General features: G+C 38.7%; 1 pseudogene across 1 annotated transcript; it reads right to left on the bottom strand.

Moving 5' to 3' along the window:
• Positions 1-99: 99 nt before the first annotated feature.
• LOC144648646 (uncharacterized) lies at positions 100-21,753 on the bottom strand (annotated as a pseudogene). Its single transcript, XR_013569718.1, has 13 exons — positions 21,602-21,753; positions 20,604-20,693; positions 20,232-20,534; positions 19,652-19,939; positions 18,858-19,157; positions 18,278-18,565; positions 17,483-17,782; positions 16,903-17,190; positions 11,606-11,925; positions 8,592-8,653; positions 2,820-2,926; positions 1,196-1,495; positions 100-469 (listed from the first exon to the last, which is right to left on the bottom strand). The product of XR_013569718.1 is annotated as an uncharacterized LOC144648646 (transcript).
• Positions 21,754-22,290: the final 537 nt, after the last annotated feature.

Genomic DNA, 22,290 nt, shown 5'->3' with positions numbered 1-22,290 from the left:
CGTTGGTGATCCACACCCTATGGGCATTAAAACGTTATATACGATACGTTGAAAACTGCACCCTATGAAATCGCAAAAATGGAATAAAACAGGAAATTTCAGGAACTGTTCAAAGTATTTATTACTTCAAGATGTTCAGCATAACTGATTTACATCAATCAAATTCACAACTTTAAGTGAGAAAGAAAATAAACTTCATTGGCCCACGGTCCACCTTCACCATCAGCCTTACAATCCGTAGATGCGGAATGCTTGATGGACGTAAAATAAGCTGTAGCACTTGAAGCACACCAACCACCATGCTGAACAGCAAACACATCATAGCCCGCTCTCATTGCAGCCACGGCGCACTTTGCAATGGGGTTCTCTCGAGAAGAATAAGATCCATCCAAGATAGAATCCTTTCCTTCCAATGGCGGAATTGCGCGATCTGAAGTAAGGTCCTTATAGCATCCAAGAGAAACATAATCTACACAACAAGCAAAACACAGCAAAGTTAGTGGCGCAATCATATGAAAGATTCATCATGACTGATCTCCTTTATTACTTGTCAAGAACTTCATATTCTCTTGTTGTCAAGTCAGGGAGATGCCAATTAAGATTTCGCAAGATTGATTTATATCTTAGCTTCTCCAATACCTATCTACCAAATTGGTTACGCAAAACACAGCAAAGTTAGTGGCGCAATCATATGAAATATATAGAGCAGTTTTCAATTGAGTGTCGTAAAACCAAAACCAAAGTAATTACTCTGGCCAATCACAAAGGACACTGACAATCCAGTGAACCAATCAAAACTCGAAGCAAATACATGTAGCTGATACAAAGCGCGGGAAAACGTGCGCGAGCGAGTCACGATTGGTTTTGGTTTTAGTTCTGATTGGCTGAGAAAGTGGCGCGAAATTTTTAAGCCAATCACCAAGCGTAGCAATGCAAAACCAAAGCAAACGCAATTAACTTTCGACACTCAAGTGAAAACCGCTCTATATATATCATGAATGATGTCCCTTTTTGCTTGTCAAGACAGAGAGATGCCAAGATTGCGCAAGCTTGGTTTCTATATTCTCCATTACCTGTTCACTTAATTGGTTACGCCTGTGAATTCCACCTGTAATTATCTTTGGAATGCTAATAGCGGACCTAAAACATGACTTGTTTTTTAACTCTAGTATTTGTTGTAAGATCGTTCCTTTACCATTGATGTAATAAACTTGATTAGCCCATGGTCCGCCTTTACCATCCGACTTGCATGCAGACGATTTTCCATATTTGTCGAAGGTCTTGAAAGCAGAAGCACTGGATGCACACCATCCACCATTTTGAACTGCGAAAACCCGGAATTCTCGTTTCTTAGCTGCTTGATAGCATTTTTCGATGGCGTCCTGTCGTGATTGGTAATTTCCATCCAAGATTGAATCTTGTCCTTCTAGGGTTGGTATAGCGCGGCTACTGTCATCTTTAAAACATCCGATTGTTTCGTATTGAGGAGTGGCACCTGTGAATAGAGTTTGTCAATGTGAGCTTAATCAGAAGTACATATGAACTTCTGGCTTAATGCATTATTTTCAGAGTGAAGTTCTGTAAAAATTGATGCAAATCCCGATAATGTCGTCAGAGTCGAAATTAAAAGACCGATAGCGCCTATATATGGAAAGACCCTTCAATCTTCTTTGCAAGACTTAGGTGTGTTAACATTTCCCAAGCAAATGAAACGTTACCTCCTGTCAAAACAAAAACTAAACTAATTTTCCACAGTCCGTTTCCCTATTGTTTCTTATTAATCACCTGCTTTCTACTGAATTCATAACATTCATTGTACAGGGAGCTTACTAGAAAACCTACCGGTTCATTTATTTCCCCAGCTCAATACTACTTAACTACAAGTAACTGTAATAGAGCGGTTTTCACTTGAGTGTCGAAAGTTAATTGCGTTTGCTTTGGTTTTGCATTGCTACGCTTAGTGATTGGCTTAAAAATCTCGCGCCACTTTCTCAGCCAATCAGAAATAAAACCAAAACATATCGTGACTCGCTCGCGCACGTTTCCCGCGCTTCGTGCCAGCTACATGTATTTGCTTCGAGTTTTGATTGGTTCACTGGATTGTCTGTGTCCTTTGTGATTGGCCAGAGTAATTACTTTGGTTTTGGTTTTACGACACTCAATTGAAAACTGCTCTACCTTCTTTCCGATCTAATTATTGTCTTGCACAAATAAAAACGCAAACCAACAAAACAGTGCTTTTCTATTTAAAATATTAGAATATTTGAGACACTCCTGGTCATCTTTTTGTCTCGCTGGATTAGGCTTATTTTTGACTTGTCCTCAAATAAGGAAAGTTCATCTTATAAGTTCCGCCTCAATTCGTTTAAGATAAACCGCAAGTAATAACACATCTTTACTAAGGATAATTAAAGGCCCATGCACACAAAAGTACATGGCAAAGATTCTAAATATCTGTGTAGCGAGAAGCCGAAAAGTGTAAATTTTCGATTGAAATATGAGCTTCCGGTAAGAATATCGTTTTTTACGGATTTTTGTCTATTTATTGGATATTTTCCAAAACTAAACCCATATCGTTCAGTTACTTACATAGCCCTTCAAACTGACAAATGAGAAAATTCAATTTTGACCGATTTTTTACTGAAAATTACTCTTAAATTGTTTTAGGCTCGGGCCAAACGTCGAACTTCACATGAGTCGAACCTAATGCAAATTAGCAGAATCTATTGGTTTTGATCATTTGCATTAGGTCCAACTCATGTGAAGTTCGACGTTTGGCCCGGGCCTTAGCCCGAGTTATTTAGCATATTCATACTTACCACATTGCAAAAAGTTGAACAAAGCAGCGCAGAGAAAGGCAGTGAGGAGGAAAATATTATTCCTTGGGCGATGCATTCTTCGTGGAATAACTGCGAGAAACTGGAAACTGGAAAGGAATGATCACTTAAGTTCAAAATTGATCTTTACCCATATAGCAAAACTGAAAAACTTCAACATTAGAAATAAGCATTTGTTTTCAAGTTGTGTTTGAGCGCTTTGATAAGACTCGAACATTACCAAGGTTTAATTTTAAATTAGTACGGAAGGAGATGTACTTTTTTCCCTTCTCTCTCATTAAGTTTAAGAACAGCTTGACACGGACGAAATTAGCAAAAAGAATGTACAGTCAGCAAAAACGAACGTTTCCTCTCTCCTCTGCATAGGCTCCTGAGAAAGGTCTTCGGTCGGAAGAGTCCGCTGTACGAAGTGAGTGCGTGAAATTCTTTGGCAACGGCAATTATTTCACAAGCATGTAAAAAAAGGTAGGCAAGACTGAACTGAGTAAGGCTGTGTTAAAATAAATGAATTTTACTTTATTGTAAGATAAAAATACGAAAAATAATAGCAGCCAGCAATTTTTATGATCACGCTTTGAACACGAAATCTCGTTTCAGTTTTTATTCATACTTGTAAAGACGCGAAACAACGCTTTGAACATGAAACCTACAATACAATACAATACAATAAACGTTTAATGTGTAATACACTTAGCAATAAGGTGTGACATTGCAGAAATGTCACATCAGCTAGTTTACAGGTATTCCACCTAAATTAGTTAAGAAAAAATAAATAAATAAATAAATAAATAAAAATAATGATAATAAGTGAATAAATAAATAAAACTATATAAGTCAGGATGATGAGATAGAATCTAATTGAAAGTAATTATTATATATACAATATTCTGAACAATAAATAAGTCGATACTACTAAAATTAGGTTAAAAGGCCCGGAAGGTCAATTTTCATTATACTATTTTTAAAGGCCTTAAGAGATCTGTTGGTTCTGTACGAATCTGGAAGTAAGTTCCACAGCTTTGGCGCTAGGCAACGCCACGATTTGAGGCCGTAGGTGGTGGTGTTGACCCTTGGCTGTTTCAGGATGTCGGTTCCTCTCAGATCGTATCTGACGTCTCTAAAATCCAATAACTTTTTAATGCTCTTGGGAGCGTGATCGTTATTAATTGCTTTAAAAACCGTACAAACTATTTTTGCAAGTCTTTGACTTAATAATGAGGGTAATCCTATCTTATTGAGCAATTCATGGTAATGCGTTTGTTTTTCATTAAAAACGAATCGGAGGGCACGTTCGTTAACTTTTTCCAGTTTTGCAGTGGCACTTTTACTGCAGAAGTGCCAGGTCTCTGAGCAGTAGTTAAAGTGGGGAATAATAAATGCAAAATAGATGTTCTTCCTTGTTTCAAATGGGAGTATCTTCTTCATGCGCTTGAGTACGGCAACTTGCTGAGAGACTTTTCTGCATACTTTGGCTACATGCTTGTCAAATTTCAGTTTATCGTCTACTGTCACTCCTAGCATATCAAACTCTTCGGTAATTGGGATTTCAGTGTTTTCGCAGTAGAATTGAGGCTTGATCTGCGTCTTTCCCATCACGATTGCTTGGTATTTTGCTGGGTTTCTCTTCATACCATTTTCCTCGTACCATTTGTCTACACGAGCGAGGTCATTGTTGATGGTCTCTTCGATTTTCGCGGGCTCTCTGTCGGCATAAAATATCTGCGTGTCATCTGCATAGGCAGACAAACAAACCTCGCTTGACTTTTTATTGCTTCTCGTGAAGACTCGAACCCACCACGCTTTGAAAACGAAATCTCGTTTCACTTTTTATGATACTTGTAGAGACCCTCTAAACAACGTCTTGAACATGAAACCTTGCTTAAGAAGACCCGAACCCACGCTTTGAACAAGAAATCTCGTTTCACTTTTTATTGATACTTGTAAAGACGCGAAACAACTCAACCAATTTTTTTAAGTTTTCCGAAAAGCTGATCTACGGCACAGTAGAAAAACTCAATCAAACTTGCTCTGTAACCATTTTTACCCCATCCAGCTCGAGTGCAAACTCTGAAATTATATAAACTGATCTAGCAATGACTTAGAGTTTGTAAAATAATCCCAAACAAATTTGTGTGGCTTAATAAAGCTACCCTTTACACTGATAAAATGGTTGAGATGATTAAGTTGTTTAAACTGTTCACACGGCTAGAGATAAAAGATGACCACCGATTTATCCCAGAAAAGTTTTAAGGTCGATGCTTCAGTACGTTTAAAGATGAACTCCAGTCCGTACTGCGCAATCTCGGCTGCAATGTTTATCGGAACCCAACACGAAGGAATGTTTACAAGCAAAACTAAAAAATTCCGCGACAAACTTACCTTTTTCTTCATTATTAACGCCAGATATCCTTGCAGAACAAATAATAACGTGTAGAGGAACCTTGACGCTATTTCAAACCGACGTTTCAGCTCATCGGAAATTCTTGAACGAAACGAACTGTAATGGCGGACTAAAAAACTTCATGTATGCTGTCACCGAAGTGTAACGTTTCAACGAATTCAAAACTAAAACGTAAACAAACCCCGAGTCTGCGCAGTACGGACTGGAAATCAGCTTTAAGTGCGTACGTTCGCAACCCAATTGAGTACCGGGAATGATGTCAATTTCAATTTATGTTGGCAGGCAGAAAAGCGAGACGGAAATACTTAACCACGGAGTATATTGGCATCTCTTTCGTAAGCAAAACATAAGAGGATCGCAAAACAATTTTTATCAGTAAAAAGGTTTATTGACAGCTGTATATAACGCGTTCACATACAACTGGCCCCTGGAGGTCAAAATTTGAAGACTGTTTCTCCAGTCCTTTTCTCCGGCTGTCAAAGTGCCAATGTACGATTCTTTATACACATATGCGACATTGGTGTAACGACTTAAATATCTTTCCCACAGAATATTTGGAGACCAATCGTTTAGAGAGTAAAAGGCCCCGTCCACACTGACCCGGGTAAATTTGAAAACGCATTTTTTTTTTCTCCGGTTAAGCCAACCGTCCACACTGAAACGGCGTTTTCGGTCACCGAAAACGGAGCTTTTCAAAAACGCTCACCAATGAGCGTTTGGACTTGGAGCGTGAAATGGTGTATTTTTATATTTTATTGTTAATAATTTTAGAGGGCCACTGGTTTGTTAGTATTTTTTATGTTATTTTAGTGCTACCCTCGTTAAATAAAGACTTTACTTTTACTTTTACTTACTAATGAAGCGTATCGTTTTCAAATTTACACGGGTTAATGTGGACGGAAAACATTTTACGCCGCGTTTTCAAATTTCTCCGTTTTCAAATTTACCGGGTCAGTGTGGACGGGGCCTAAGATGGACTACATGCAAAACAGCACGTGTGTTTTCGCACCCTTGACGACGGTAATGACTTTTACAAGCACGTTTAATATCTATTTTATTTTGCATATTATATTTCGTGGTAAATTAAAAGAAAACGAATTTTTGCTTTCGCAAAAGATAGAACAATACATGTATGTATCATCTGGTGTCGTGATGTATGGCAAATCCGTTAATTTCTTTGGTTGTTCGTGCTATAAGTTGACTATTTGCCGTTATAGTTCACCACTAAATTTTCTCCAATTCTGATTGGTTTAAATTGAACACGTGACGCGATAGTGCCCGTCCGCCGGAGGGCACTATCAGCTCATAGTGCCCTCCCGTGAAAAATGCCCGGATCGATAGTGCCCGCCGTGACTGTTTTTTGTAAACAAGCTGCCTGCAGACAAAAAAACCCAACCAAATTCACTGCATTTAGTGGGTTTCTCGTTTGGTTTTGTTTCGTTTGTTAAATTTTGGCTTTCAATTGAGTTTTTTTATCCTCAAAAGTAAAAATAATTCACGATGCTTGTTTTTTATGTGCGCGCGGAAGAAAATTTAGTGGTAAACAATAAAGACAATAGAGTGTTTCTGTCTCGGAACTTTCGGTCTGATAGTTGCCCCTTGGAAATTTGATGTTCTTAAAACTAGCATATTTGCCCTCGAAGCTTCGCTTCTCGGGCTAATATTTGTTTTAAGAACATGAAATTTCCGCGGGGCAACTATCAGCCGATAGTTCCTCGACAATAACACTCTATTGTTAAAATGGTTAACTTTTTCGCGTTTGTTGTTTTTATACAAGGTTTTAACAATGATCTTGCTTTGCAAGTAGTTGCAAAATCACGTAAGACTGTGCGAGAGGAGAAAACAAATGCTTATTAAATAATTGTAGAAATCGCTGATGTTTACTACGAGTGATAGTCGAGTCTGCTATGCCTCGTTATCATTCTTTCCTCACGAAGAAAACTCTAATAACATTTCTTAAAAAGTGATTATTGTTAAGGGGGATTCTAACGTTAACACTTTTTTATTCTTCTAAATAATTTGCGGATCGCTTATCTGTCAAGAAGTTAAAGTAGCCTTTGTTTTAGCCTGCGAAGCAGGCGCTCGCTGTGTAGTTTTCGCGGGCGCTTATGGGAAACGGGAAAGGTGCGAGACGGCCTCGCGAGGAAAAATGGGAGAAGCCTTCTTCTCGTCTGCTCGCGTAGACTTCTCGACATCTCGCGCCCTTCGTAATTTCCATAAACCTCTGTAAGGCGCCTGCTTTGCAGACTACCTTTGTTTAAATTTGCAAAACGAACAGGAACAGGTTTTTAAAATAGAGATTATTCGTGTTCCTCCCCGTGCATGGGGAGGAACACATAACGGCGTGACGTCGCAGAGCATTGTTGTATCTCATGAACAAAATGACTGACAGCTTGACTAAGATCTCCACAAGCAGAAAGGAAGTTTTAGTGTTAAAGTATTTGAATCGTCCATTCCAGCTTTTAAATCTTTTTTTCATTTCCTTTGATCGAAAGAAGTTGTTAAGAATCGTATATGAAATTTACAGCTCAGTGAAAATAACAGCAATCGCCTGCAACTAGCCCCTGGGCTCCAAATTTGTAAACTGTTTGTTTCAATCCTTTTTTCGGCTTTGGAAGTCCAGCGTACAGTTCTTTATAAAGATATGACATTAATATGCGACACTGGTGAGAGAAGAACTCTTTTCCCATAGAATTCGCAAGACCAAATGTCTAGAGCGTAAGAGGAAGACAAAAGGGTGCATGGATTCTCGCATCCTTGACGACGGAAATGATTATTACAGGCACTTTTATGGAACACAAAGTTCTGTATAGTTTTGCATATTATATCCCGTTATAAATAAAATGAGTTTTACTTTCTTAAAAGATATATTTTGTAAAAGAATGTGTATGTACCATCTGGTGTCGTTGTGTATTGCAAATCCGTTAATTTGATTTATTGTAGGTGCTAAAAGCGGACTATTTGCCGATGGTCGACTCTTGAGCGTGTCTTGTTATAATACATGGTTTTAACAATGGTTTTGCTTTGCATATTGTTGCAAAACCATAAAAGATATATTTTTGGTGCAAAAGAAGAAAGAAAATTGCTTCTGAAATAATCATACAACTTGCTGTCGTTTTCTTTTGATGTTAGCCTGCGAATACAGCCGCTTCTCAACACTCACGGCCGGTTTGGCGTTTGATTATGTATTTTTGGGGTGATCTTAAAAGGGGGATTCTCAAATTAACACCTCTTTAGGCCCGGTTCAGACGCCGATCTTATCATGAGCCGAACTTAATTCCTTGAATTAAGTACATGAAAAGATCGGCGTCTGAATCAAATTAGAACTGCTATTTCAATTTGGAACGGCTCACCCGTTCTTCCCGCTTGGCTTGGCCGAGAATTTCGCCTGTGGAACGCCTTTGGAACGGCTTTGATTCAGACGCCGTACTTTCCATGTGCCGATCCTAATTCATAAATTACTATAATGTATTTGTCTTTATCGGAACTGTATTAGAAATGGCCTCGGAACGGCCAAAAAGTACGGCGTCTGAATCAAGAGGCGTACTTTTGTCAATTTGGGTCGGTCCAAATTCGAATTGAGTTCGGCTCATGAAAACAACGGCGTCTGAACCGGGCCTTATTCTTTTAAATTATTTGCGGATCGCCTATCTGTCAAGAAGTTTCAAAGAAGGCTTGTTTAATATGCGAAACGAACAGGATCAGGTTTTAAAAAAAACTCGCTTGACGTTCGTACACCAAATCGAGGGAAGCCACATTACGTACTTAGCTGTTAGTGCTGTAAATTCTTGTTACAAATTAACATACTGCATAAGAGGCATGACTTTTCAATATTTACCTTTTGAGTCAGCCAAAGCTTCGTTACAAGTTATCTGTCTGTTAAGAACTGGATGTGATGTGCGGCGTTTTGTTCTTTCAAAGGATTAATAGGGTAGAATTGTTTACGCCCTTTGTTGGGGGAGGTTTTTCATTAGCGTTCAAGGAGAGGAATACATAACGGCGTGACGTCATAGAGCATGAATAAAATGACTGACAGGACATTTATGTAAAGCATCTGACAGCTTGAACAAAATCTCCATAATCAGAAAGGTTTTAGCGTGGAAGTATTTAAAGTACAATATAGACAACAGCATTCATTTCCTTTTTTCATAAATTTTTTAGTTCTTGTGATCGAAATAAGTTTTTTTTAAGAATAAAATATGAAATTAACAGCTGAAACTAACAGCACTCATATGCAACTGGCCTCCGGGGTCAAAATTTGTAAACTGTTTGTTTCAATCCCTTGTTTCAATCCAGCGTACGGTTCTTTATATACGTATGTGACATTGGTAAGAGGAGAAATACTTTTCCCATAGAATTCTCAAGACCAATCGTTCACAGAGTGAAATGGGCTATAGTACGTGCAAAGTAGTAAATGGAGTTTTGCCCCCTAAACGACGGTAATGATTTTTACAAACGCGTTAAACGGCGACATAGTGCTATATATATATCTGTATATTATGAATATTATTTTCGTCATATCTTAAATGAATTTTACTTTCTTATAAAATATCTTAGAATAGTGCAAGTATGTACCATTTGGTGTCGCGGTTTATTGCAAATCCGTTAATTTGATTGGCTGTACGTACTCAGTATAAGCTATTTCCGATGGTCGCCTTTTTGCGTGTGTTGTGATTTTCGAGGTTTGCTTAAGTTACACGGTTTGCATGAGCTGTTTTAGTGTGCATAACATAATATCTAGAATGTTATCAAGATTGCATTAATAATTAATGGCAATGGTCTAAATTGATAAATAAATTTTGCACAATGCAAATAAACGATTGAACTACACGACTAGAAAATATAAATTTTTAACACTTAGCAAAGTGCAACCTATTTGCAATACTTTAGGCCGGATTTTCACCTGAAGGCTGTTTCCCAAACATTAAGGTGGCTGATAATGGTTTTCGGTTTTCGGGGACTCCTATATGAAAGGGACGGGGATGCTCGTCGGAAATTTTGAAAAGAACCCCTTAAAGAGGCCAATCTGGGCGTGGCTCAAGCCTTTTTCACCCCAAAAAGATACCAAAAAACCTAGAATAGAATTAATATTTGTATATTTCTTCGTATGCATGCAGCCCTAAACGAAACCAAAAATCCGACATTTGCATCCCTATGTGAGACGACAAGCATCCCTGCCCCTTTCATATGCGAGTCCTCTTCGTGGGAACTTTATAGTCTGAGGATTGCGAAACTGTGATAAGAAAATGTTACGCCGAAATTGTAGTTGGAAACGCGAAGCTCCTGTTTTCCGGTCTTGCTAAAGTGTAACTTGAATGCAATTATAATGTAATCAATAAATCAAAGTTCCAGCCACTGCCAACGATAAACATGGTTACTTCAGTAACGGAGTTCTTGTCTTTTGTTTGAGGTACTGTTTATGATACTCAGATGCATTATTATCAGTGTTGGTTATCCCATAATCTAAGTGTGTTGTTTGAGTTTATAAAAAGTTTTCTATGCGACATACTGACGGCAATTAAAAATTAGCACTACTGTTGGTCCCGGTACAAAACAACACAAGTTTGTGTTTTCAATGCTCCTTTATTCCATGTTATTATGCCCTATAATTAATTATATCCCCTCACAAAAAAAGTTAAATCCCTGGGCAGAAACCACCGCTACTGAGGTTTCTTGGCTCATTTTATTTGTTATTGATCTTCCCTCAGGATAACTTCTTTAAAAACCTCTCAACTTGCACTGGGCAAATTATTGGCCTGTCGAGACAAACGAAAAAAAAACTTGGTATCATCATTAAAATTTATTAACATTTCAATTCCTAGTTTTCTATAACACATCAACTCTTGCAAAGAAACCATCAAAAACTGTTTAAAAAAAAAAAAACAGTTCAACGTATTTATCTTGTCTCCACTCTTAAATTCCCAATAGGATCAACATCGAATCTCTTCTGTCAGGCGGACAGGTAATGAGAATAACAAATAAATCACCAACTAAAGAATACTGTCTTGATATACCAACAAATACTCAGAACCAAAGAAGAGATTAGAGCGATTTTCACTTGAGTGTCGAAAGTAAATTGCGTTTGCTTTGGTTTTGAATTACTACGCTCAGTGATTGGCTTTAAAATCTCGCGCCACTTTCTCAGCCAATCAGAAGTAAAACCAAAACCATCACGACTCGCTCGTGCACGTTTTCCCGCGCTTCGTGCCGGCTACATGTATTTGCTTCGAGTTTTGATTGGTTCACTGGATTGTCCGTGTCTTTTGTGATTGGCCGAAGTAATTACACTCACCTCTAAAACTTGGAAACAAGAGGAAGTTCAAACATTAGATATGACAAGCGTTTTCATATGAACTACTGTGGGTCATGTGACTGTTCGCTTACCTTTGATGTAATAAACTTGATTAGCCCATGGTCCGCCTTTACCATCCGACTTGCACGCGGACGATTTTCCATATTTGTTGAAGGTCTTGGCAGCAGAAGCACTGGTTGCACACCATCCACCATTTTGAACTGCAAAAATGTGGAATCCTCGTTTCTTAGCTGCTCGGTAGCATTTCTCGATAGTGTTGCCTCTTGCCTGGTAATTACTGCCATCCAAGATGGAGTCTTTTCCTTCTATTGTTGGAACGGCTCAGTTACCGCGATCTTGGAAACATCCGATCGTCTCGTATGGAGGAGTGGAATCTGTGAAGGTAGCTTTGGCAATGTTAGCTCAATGCATGAACATTGTCTGCACGGCTAAGGTTGACGGTGGCTAAGCAAACTACAGGCAAGTCTTTTCTTCCAATTCTTTGAAATCCTTTTTAAAATACGTTTTCGACATGGGACACAAAAAGGCCATAAAAAACATTTACGGTAATTCCAAGGCTTAAAAGAATATCGAACAAGTCAACCCGGAACGGCTTTTCAGCCAAATGAGATTTACGATGCCAAAACAAGTGTCAAGAAATCTAGGAGAAAACTGAAGTTGAATATTTGAAATCTCTTAAACCAAAAGCGAACACCGACTATCAGATCTATGTAGGGTTCGCGACATTTAAGTTGGGCGCAATTTGCAGGACTATTAGCCAGTTGAGCGTAAAGTGTCATCAAGGACAGTTTTATAAAGCTTATTGGCACTTACCGCATGGCAAGAAGTTAAACAAAGCAGCACAAAGAAGGGCAGTCAGAAGGAACATTTTATTCCTTGCGTGATGCTTCCTTAATCGAATAACTGTAAAAAAAAAAAAAAAAAAAAAAGGCATATCTCTTCAGTTCGAAATTGACATTGTACCCATATAATTAAATACTTCCACATGAACAAATATTTTTTCCAAATTTTAGTAGAGCAATGTGACCCGAAATTTACGATGTTGTAATACGGTAGAAGACGCTTTCTATATGTAGTTAAGTTTGATACAGTGTCTGAGACCGGATGTTGAAGCCGAATCTTTTCAAAACGGGTGCGAAATAACGTTTGGTTCCTCTACATTTGAAGGCTTGCAATAAAACTTGCCAGTTCTTAGATGGTCGTGAAGAGTATTCTCGTTAGCCCTGATTTTATATGTATTGGTTTGGTGTGAGCCGTGATTTACCGTAATAATTAATTATTTTTGAAATAAAAACACAAACTTTTTATTTTGCTTGATTATGAATTGTGATTTTGTGGGCGCCGTACATAATTGTGTTAAAGACAACAAACTCTTCTGAATTACTGTTCAACTTCAGAAACAAGTGATGATATAAGAAATTAAAAAATTGCAAGCGGACTTTCCAAATTCATTCCAGCGTCAGTAGGCACTGCTCTCTTGCTAAATAAGTTGGAATGCTAAGACTGAAAACCCAGATCGAGTGTTTCACGACTCTTCAGCGCTCTTCAGCACTCAAAAAATATGGCGTGTGTTCTGTTTTTTTTTTTTTTTTCAATCATTGGTTCTCGTTTCCTCTAGTCTTTCTGTGGTATTTTAGTCATAATTCAAATTTCTAATCTGTTATTTTTGTTAGTACAGTCGCATCAAAATTTCAATTAAAATTCTATCAAAAAGCGCAACGTTTTCGAGACGCTATTTCCGGCACATAAAAACGCAGAATTGTATGACGCATCAGAGATACATCTATACCACGAAACTCCCAACCAGCGCCAAAAATGTCTGAACAACTTACCTGTTTTACCTTTGTAGATGAACTGCACCTTCGTTTGCTAACTTTACTTTTAATTACCTTATTCTCACTTAATTTCGCGAGTACTAAATTTCGCGATTTTCGCGTTTTTGAAAAAATCGCGAAATTTAATACTCGCGAAATATAGGACACGCGAAGTTTAAAATCGCGAAATTTAGTATCGTACTGATGATATAAAAAAATAATGAAACTCGATGTGTTTCATCATAGTTATTCCAACATGTCTGAGCATCATGTTTAGGAGTTGTTTGTTTAATTTTGTCCGTTTGTAATCTCAAACTCTACCAGTCGCACTGTTCGAACTGTTCTCTGCCACCAAGTTCTTCAAAATCTCGCTCTTGCAGTCGTAGATGAACCTATCAGGTATTTAGACTGTTGAATACTTAATGTTTTGTTATGAGTATATTGTTTTGTTTGCTGTTTTTACGATGACTTTCATATTAGTTATGTTGTTACAGTTTCGAGGTCAAAACTTCGTATTAAAGAATAGATAAAAATCGCGAAATTTAATACACTGCAATTGTACTTTCCTGTTAAAATCGCGAAATTAAGTACTCGCAAAATATGGCTCTTGATTTTTCGCGAAATTAAGTACTCGCGAAATTTAGTGAGAATAAGGTACTCTTTAGGCACTTGGTCAATTTATCCTGTTTTGTTGCTAATTTTTTATTCACTGTCACTCAAGCAGCGGATGCATGTAACGCAAGGTCAGATGACACCTATTTCCTTACAGTGCGTCAAAAAGTAGGAAATAAGAATGTAAGAGGGCGGGGAAAAAGAAAGAACTGGGCGCTTATCCTCTCCAGGGGCAGGCTATTCGTGATTCCAGCCGTTTGCGTTTAATCTCCACATTTAACAGTACATTAAAAACCTCGGATGGCCGGTATAACGAATTGTGATGAGACGGTGTTTTGTTGCATAAATTAAGCCTTAGTTTGTTCCGGATCAACTGTCTGCTGATTTTTGCCAAAAAAAAAAGTTTGCGAGAGGCAAGAAAAAGGAGCATGCTTTACGCAAATAAATTGTGAATAATGGTGTGAACACGGCATGGCAAACATCGGAAGTTTGCGTCGTAAAATCTACGCCGCTGTTACGCTAACCTGACCTCTTCCTCCCGAAAAAAAAAGAACGCCTGATCGCAGGTTACTGTTGCGCTGTTGAAAGGAAACGAATGCTACACGTAGTAGTTCGTATTTTATTTTCTCGCCAGTAGTAGAATCTTGCGATTGTCTAAGTTAATTCAGCTTTTCTGTCCACGTCAAACCAGACTATGTAAAATTGAATGCGTCAAGAACACGTTCATGTAAAATTGGCTGACAGAGTTTTAAGATATTAAATATTTTTAATATAGCATTTTGTCCTTCACTAAAACAGTTGATGGGCTTCTGACTAAAGATAATCCCAGGCCGTCCCTGGCCCGGAAAGATTTTTGTAGAGGGTCTTATGAAAGCTCTTATTGGTAAAGGAGTACATAAATATTGACGACAGAGCTTCAGTCTTAGATATGGGTGCTATCCATGGATGTCATAACGGTGCGGAAGGAAAGCGATCGGTGTCAATGACTTTTTGCGTCTCGCGCTTCCCGCTTTCCAGCGCTGATTTCCATGAAAAAGTTGTTTTCTTTTTTGACACACTGCCAAGTTTACCGAGTTGGCGAGTCTAGAAGCTCACGTAAATGTAGTTAAGGAGTTACGCGTTATATCATGGATATCATGCCGAGAGATATCATAAATGCATGTAAATATTGCGACAAACTACTCGCGCGAGTCCCGCGAGACAGGACAAAAATATATATTATAAAAGAGGGGAGGGGATGGGAACATTGTTTCTCGCTAGTTAAATCAGTTTCGCTAACTTTCCTCCGTTTCGCGTTCACGAAATTCTTAGAACTTGTTTTAAGTGACAATAGGTAAAGGAATGATTGAAATATTGTACTCTGTTTTAACACCTTATTTAGAAAAACATTGTTTCGAAGGGGCTAAATTTGACAAGGCAATAGATATTACCACCCCTCCCTAGAAGAATTTCAGCCACTGTCGTTCAGGTCCACGTGGACAACATGTAATCGAGGCTGCGTGTTTTACTGTTTCTGCGAAAGGGTTGTGCAGAGTGCAGAAGGTTCCAGCCGATTTGATTTGCAGTTTGTATCTAGCTGGTGTAGCTAATTTTGTTTTCACAAAAAAATGGATTTCGACAACTTAAGATGTGTAATGTGTAAGTAGAACCGTACAGGATAACCTTCAGCCAAAATTGCTTTACTCTAGGGCATTCAAAAAACACATGTCTTCAGAAGTTGTAGTTACAATCTTAGGGGTGAAAATATGTTGGCCTTGCCAAAAGTAAATACCACCAAGTACGGACTAAAGTCATGGCGCTACTTTGCCACAAATATATGGAACGAGCTACCAAATGAAATCAGGGCCACTGTTGGTAAAAATGAATTTGTCCGAAGGATACGCAATGTAAACTTTTAAACTTTTAGCCGAGTAGATGTAAATTGTTTTCTATATATAGCTTTTTTAACATAGTAGACACAATAATATTTTTAGGTAGTGCATTTAAACATTTTAGTTTTTAGATTATATATTTTTACATTCTTATAGATTCTATTTTAGTTCTCTTTTATCTGTTATTTTAGTGGAACATCTGTAAACTAGCTATTCTAAGCTAAGCATGTTTCCCACTTTAAATAAAGTATTGTATTGTATTGTATTGTTTCTCGAGTAGACTCACAATATTTGCACATTGGATCTGGCTCAATTTTCATTTTATGAAGTATCGTTAGTGGGGAGTATATTGTTTATTACTGACCTTATACTGAAAGCATCTTAATCTATTTTCTGTTGTTACTTTGAAAGACAACTTGTAAGTGAAAATTAGATTTCGATGCAGACCAAAACTCTTTCTTAACACAAATGCGAACTCATTATTCAACCCAAAATTAAATCTGGCGTACAAAATAGTTCTAAGATGTAAAATAACAAAGTGTCCAATAAGTGTCCAGCTAGTTTACAGATTACTATTAGATTTTTTTCGTGTAAAAGTTTGTGATAGAGGTCACAAATCGCCAAAACTTAAGGCTCCACTTTGTCTTAATTGGTAATAGAGCTCTAGGTCGCGATTAATCAAAACGGACTCCCACAAAGCAGCCTTTCCATTTTGTTACTCACTCGTTTGATTACCTATCGAATTGGCCTCCACCCTTCCCTAGTCCCATTTCCATTACCAATAAAAAACATGATAGTTGATATCAACCTGAGCAAAGAAGGACCACATATAGAACGGGACGTTGATTATTCTGCATACCGCAAACACCGACTAAATCAATTGAAGTTTGTTAGTTTTTATAAGATAACTAATAACAAAAACAGGAATTTATCCACCCTTTCACATCGCACGAAACGTAAAATAAACAAAGCAGATAACACAAACTGTCGGTGATATTTATTAATGCACCAACTTCAGCATTCACTGATTTACATCAATGATTTACATCAACGCACTCAAGAAAGTAAACCTGATTGGCCCACCCTCCACCTTCGCCATCAGCCTTACAAGCCGTAGATTTTCCATACTTGTCGTACGTCTGTGACGCTGTAGCACTAGATGCACACCAGCCACTAGCCTGAACTGCAAACATACTGTAACCCGCTCTCATTGCAGCCACGGCGCACTTTGCAATGGGGTTCTTTCGAGAAGAATAAGATCCATCCAAGATAGAATCCTTTCCTTCCAATGTTTGGATAGCGCGACTCGAAGTATCTTTATAGCAGCCAACATCATTATAACCTAGATTACAAAGGAAAGACAGCAAAATAAACCACGTCATCATGTAAAAGATATATTACGAATGATATCGCCTCATTTTTGCCAAGTGAAAGACCTGTCAGGACCGCGCGTAAAAATGAAGACATCAAGCCTCTCTTCCTCCAAACTAACGAAAAACTCCTCTAATTGAAAAACCAAGCTTGTTGCCTGTACTCACTCACCTCTAAAACTTGGAAACAAGAGGAAGTTCAAACATTAGCTATGACAAGCGTTTTCATATGAACTGCTATGGGTCATGTGACTGTTCTCTTACCTTTGATGTAATAAACTTGATTAGCCCATGGTCCGCCTTTACCATCCGACTTGCAAGCGGACGATTTTCCATATTTGTTGAAGGTCTTGGCAGCAGAAGCACTGGTTGCACACCATCCACCATCTTGAACTGCGAAAAGGTGGAATCCTCGTTTCTTAGCTGCTCGGTAGCATTTTTCGATAGCGTTCTGTCTTGCCTTGTAACTGCCATCCAAGATGGAATCTTGCCCTTCTATTGTCGGAACGGCGCGGTTACCTTGATCTTGGAAACACCCGATCGTCTCGTATTGAGGAATGGAATCTGTGAAGGTGAGTTTGGCAATGTTAGTTCAATGCATTCACTGTTATTTCGCCTGCGTTCATTATGAATAAACGTTTTAAACATTCTCTGCACGGCTAAGGTTGATGCACGCTAAAGAAATTAACAGCTAGTCTTTTTTTACTTTGCAAATTCTTAGGGATGAATATTCGAAAGCCTTTTCAACATTCATGCAACACAAAAGAGCGAACAACCGTGGAAGGTCAAGTCTTACGGTAGGAAGCAAGACATACCAAACAATCCAAAACAGGAACAGCTTTTGTTGCAGAATGACACTTAGCATGCTCGAAATATTGTAAGCAAAACCAAGAGGAATTGAAAGGTAATATTTGAAATCTCTAAACGAATTGCAAGAAACCACTTAGATCTATAAAATGCTTTGTGACGCTTAACATTAGCACAATTGCAGTACTATTAGCGACTTGAGCGTAGAGAAGCGTCGATTAAGAACAGTTCGCTTCAATTCGCTTTATTTACCTTGGATAACATAGACCTGATTGGCCCACCCTCCTCCTTCACCATCAGCATTACAATTCGTAGCTTTTCCATATTTGTCGTACGTCTGTGACGCTGTAGCACTAGATGCACACCAGCCACTAGCCTGAACTGCAAACATACTGTAACCCGCTCTCATTGCAGCCACGGCGCACTTTGCAATGGGGTTCTTTCGAGAAGAATAAGATCCATCCAAGATAGAATCCTTTCCTTCCAATGTTTGGATAGCGCGACTCGAAGTATCTTTATAGCAGCCAACATCATTATAACCTAGATTACAAAGGGAAGACAGCAAAATAAACCACGTCATCATGTAAAAGATATATTACGGATGATATCGCCTCATTTTTGCCAAGTGAAAGACCTGTCAGGACCGCGCGTAAAAATGAAGACATCAAGCCTCTCTTCCTCCAAACTAACGAAAAACTCCTCTAATTGAAAAACCAAGCTAGTTGCCTTTACTCACTCACCTCTAAAACTTGGAAATAAGAGGGAGTTCAAACATTAGATATGACAAGCGTTTTCATATGAACTGCTGTGGGTCATGTGACTGTTCGCTTACCTTTGATGTAATAAACTTGATTAGCCCATGGTCCGCCTTTACCATCCGACTTGCAAGCGGACGATTTTCCATATTTGTTGAAGGTCTTGGCAGCAGAAGCACTGGTTGCACACCATCCACCATCTTGAACTGCGAAAAGGTGGAATCCTCGTTTCTTAGCTGCTCGGTAGCATTTTTCGATAGCGTTCTGTCTTGCCTTGTAACTGCCATCCAAGATGGAATCTTGCCCTTCTATTGTCGGAACGGCGCGGTTACCTTGATCTTGGAAACACCCGATCGTCTCGTATTGAGGAATGGAATCTGTGAAGGTGAGTTTGGCAATGTTAGTTCAATGCATTCACTGTTATTTCGCCTGCGTTCATTATGAATAAACGTTTTAAACATTCTCTGCACGGCTAAGGTTGATGCACGCTAAAGAAATTAACAGCTAGTCTTTTTTTACTTTGCAAATTCTTAGGGATGAATATTCGAAAGCCTTTTCAACATTCTGCAACACAAAAGAGCGAACAACCGTGGAAGGTCAAGTCTTACGGTAGGAAGCAAGACATACCAAACAATCCAAAACAGGAACAGCTTTTGTTGCAGAATGACACTTCGCATGCTCGAAATATTGTAAGCAAAACCAAGAGGAATTGAAAGGTAATATTTGAAATCTCTAAACGAATTGCAAGAAACCACTTAGATCTATAAAATGCTTTGTGACGCTTAACATGAGCACAATTGCAGTACTATTAGCGACTTGAGCGTAGAGAAGCGTCGATTAAGAACAGTTCGCTTCAATTCGCTTTATTTACCTTGGATAACATAGACCTGATTGGCCCACCCTCCACCTTCACCATCAGCCTTACAAGCCGTAGATTTTCCATACTTGTCGTACGTCTGTGACGCTGTAGCACTAGCTGCACACCAACCACTAGCCTGAACTGCAAACATGCTGTAACCCGCTCTCATTGCAGCCACGGCGCACTTTGCAATGGGGTTCTTTCGAGAAGAATAAGATCCATCCAAGATAGAATCCTTTCCTTCCAATGTTTGGATAGCGCGACTCGAAGTATCTTTATAGCAGCCAACATCATTATAACCTAGATTACAAAGGGAAGACAGCAAAATAAACCACGTCATCATGTAAAAGATATATTACGGATGATATCGCCTCATTTTTGCCAAGTGAAAGACCTGTCAGGACCGCGCGTAAAAATTAAGACATCAAGCCTCTCTTCCTCCAAACTAACGAAAAACTCCTCTAATTGAAAAACCAAGCTAGTTGCCTTTACTCACTCACCTCTAAAACTTGGAAATAAGAGGGAGTTCAAACATTAGATATGACAAGCGTTTTCATATGAACTGCTGTGGGTCATGTGACTGTTCGCTTACCTTTGATGTAATAAACTTGATTAGCCCATGGTCCGCCTTTACCATCCGACTTGCAAGCGGACGATTTTCCATATTTGTTGAAGGTCTTGGCAGCAGAAGCACTGGTTGCACACCATCCACCATCTTGAACTGCGAAAAGGTGGAATCCTCGTTTCTTAGCTGCTCGAAAGCATTTCTCGATAGCGTTGCCTCTTGCCTTATAATTACTGCCATCCAAGATGGAGTCTTTTCCTTCTATTGTTGGAACGGCGCGGTTACCACGATCTCTGAAACATCCGATTGTTTCGTATTGTGGAGTGCAATCTGTATAGAAATTTTGTCAATGTTACTTAAACCTACGTTACCTACGTTATACAGCTTATTGGCACTTACCGCATGGCAAGAAGTTAAACAAAGCAGCACAAAGAAGGGCAGTCAGAAGGAACATTTTATTCCTTGCGTGATGCTTCCTTGATTGAATAACTGTAAAAAAAAAAATAAGGCATATCTCTTCAGTTCAAAATTGACATTGTACCCATTTAATTAAATACTTCCACATGAACAAATATTTTTTTCAAATTTCAATAGAGCACTGTGACCCGAAATTTACGATGTTGTAATATGGTAGGAGACGTTTTCTATATGTAGTTAAGTTTGATACAGTGTCTGAGACCGGATGTTGAAGCAATCTTTTCAAAACGGGTGCGAAATAACGTTTTGTTCCTCTACATTTGAAGTCTTGCAATAAAAATTGCCAGTTCTTAGATGGTCGTGAAGGGTATTCTCGTTGGCCCTGGTTTTATATGTATTGGTTTGGTGTTAGCCGCGATTTACCGTAATAATTATTTTTGAAATAAAAATAAAAACTTTTTATTTTGTCTTGATTATGAATTGTGATTTTGTGGGCGCCGTACGTAATTGTGTTAAAGACAACAAACTCTTCTGAATTACTTTTCAACTTCAGAAACAAGTGATGATATGGTAAATTTGAAAATTGCAAGCGGACTGTCCAAATTCATTCGAGCGTCAGTAGGCTCTGCTCTGTTGCTAAATAAGTTGGAATGCTAAGACTGAAAACCCAGATCGAGTGTTTCACGACTCTTCAGCGCTCTTCAGCACTCAAAAAATATGGCGTCTGTTCTGTTTTTTTTCAATCGCTGGTTCTCGTTTCCTCTAGTCTTTCTGTGGTATTTTAGTCGTAATTCAAATTTCTAATCTGTTATTTTTGTTAGTACAGTCGCATCAAAATTTGAATTAAAATTCGATCAAAAAGCACAACGTTTTCGAGACGCTATTTCCGGCACATAAAAACACAGAATTGTATGACGCATCAGGGATACATCTATACCACGAAACTCCCAACCAGCGCCAAAAATGTCTGAACAACTTACCTGTTTACTGTAGTACCTTTTTAGATGAACTGCACCTTCGTTTGCTAACTTCACTTTTAATTACTCTTTAGGCACTTGGTCAATTTTTCCTGTTCTGTGGCTAATTTTTATTCACTCAGTCAGTCAACTTCAGTCTGATCAGCGGATGCATGTAACGCAAGGTCAGATGACACCTATTTCCTTACAGTGCGTCAAAAAGCAGGAAAGAAGAGAATGTAAGAGGGCGGGAAAAAAAGAAGAAGAAAGAACTGGGCGCTTATCCTCTCCAGGGGCAGGCTATTCGTGATCAAACAATACATTAGAAACCGGTCGGATGGCCGGTATAGCGAATCGTGACGAGACGGTGTTTTTGTTGCATAAATTATGCGATAGTTTGTTCCGGATCAACTGTTTGCTGATTTCTGCGAAAAATAAAGTTTGCGAGAGGCAAGAAAAAGGAGCATGCTTTAGGCAAATAAATGGTGAATAATGGTGTAAACACGGCATGGCAAACACCGGAAGTTTGCGTCGTAAAATCTACGCCGCTGTTGCGCTAACCTGACCTCTCCCTCCCGAAAAAAAGAACGCCTGATCGCAGGTTACTGTTGCGCTGTTGAAAGGAAACGAATGTTACACGTAGTAGTTCGTATTTTATTTTCTCGCCAGTAGTAGGATCTCGCGATTGTCTAAGTTAATTCAGCTTTTCTGTA

Source organism: Oculina patagonica, chromosome 4 (assembly GCF_052425735.1).
Source record: "Oculina patagonica isolate OP01 chromosome 4, crgOcupat, whole genome shotgun sequence".
Classification (NCBI taxonomy): Eukaryota; Metazoa; Cnidaria; class Anthozoa; order Scleractinia; family Oculinidae; genus Oculina; species Oculina patagonica.
Note: the sequence above shows the minus strand (reverse complement) of the source record. Positions and strands in the feature narration are given on the sequence as shown.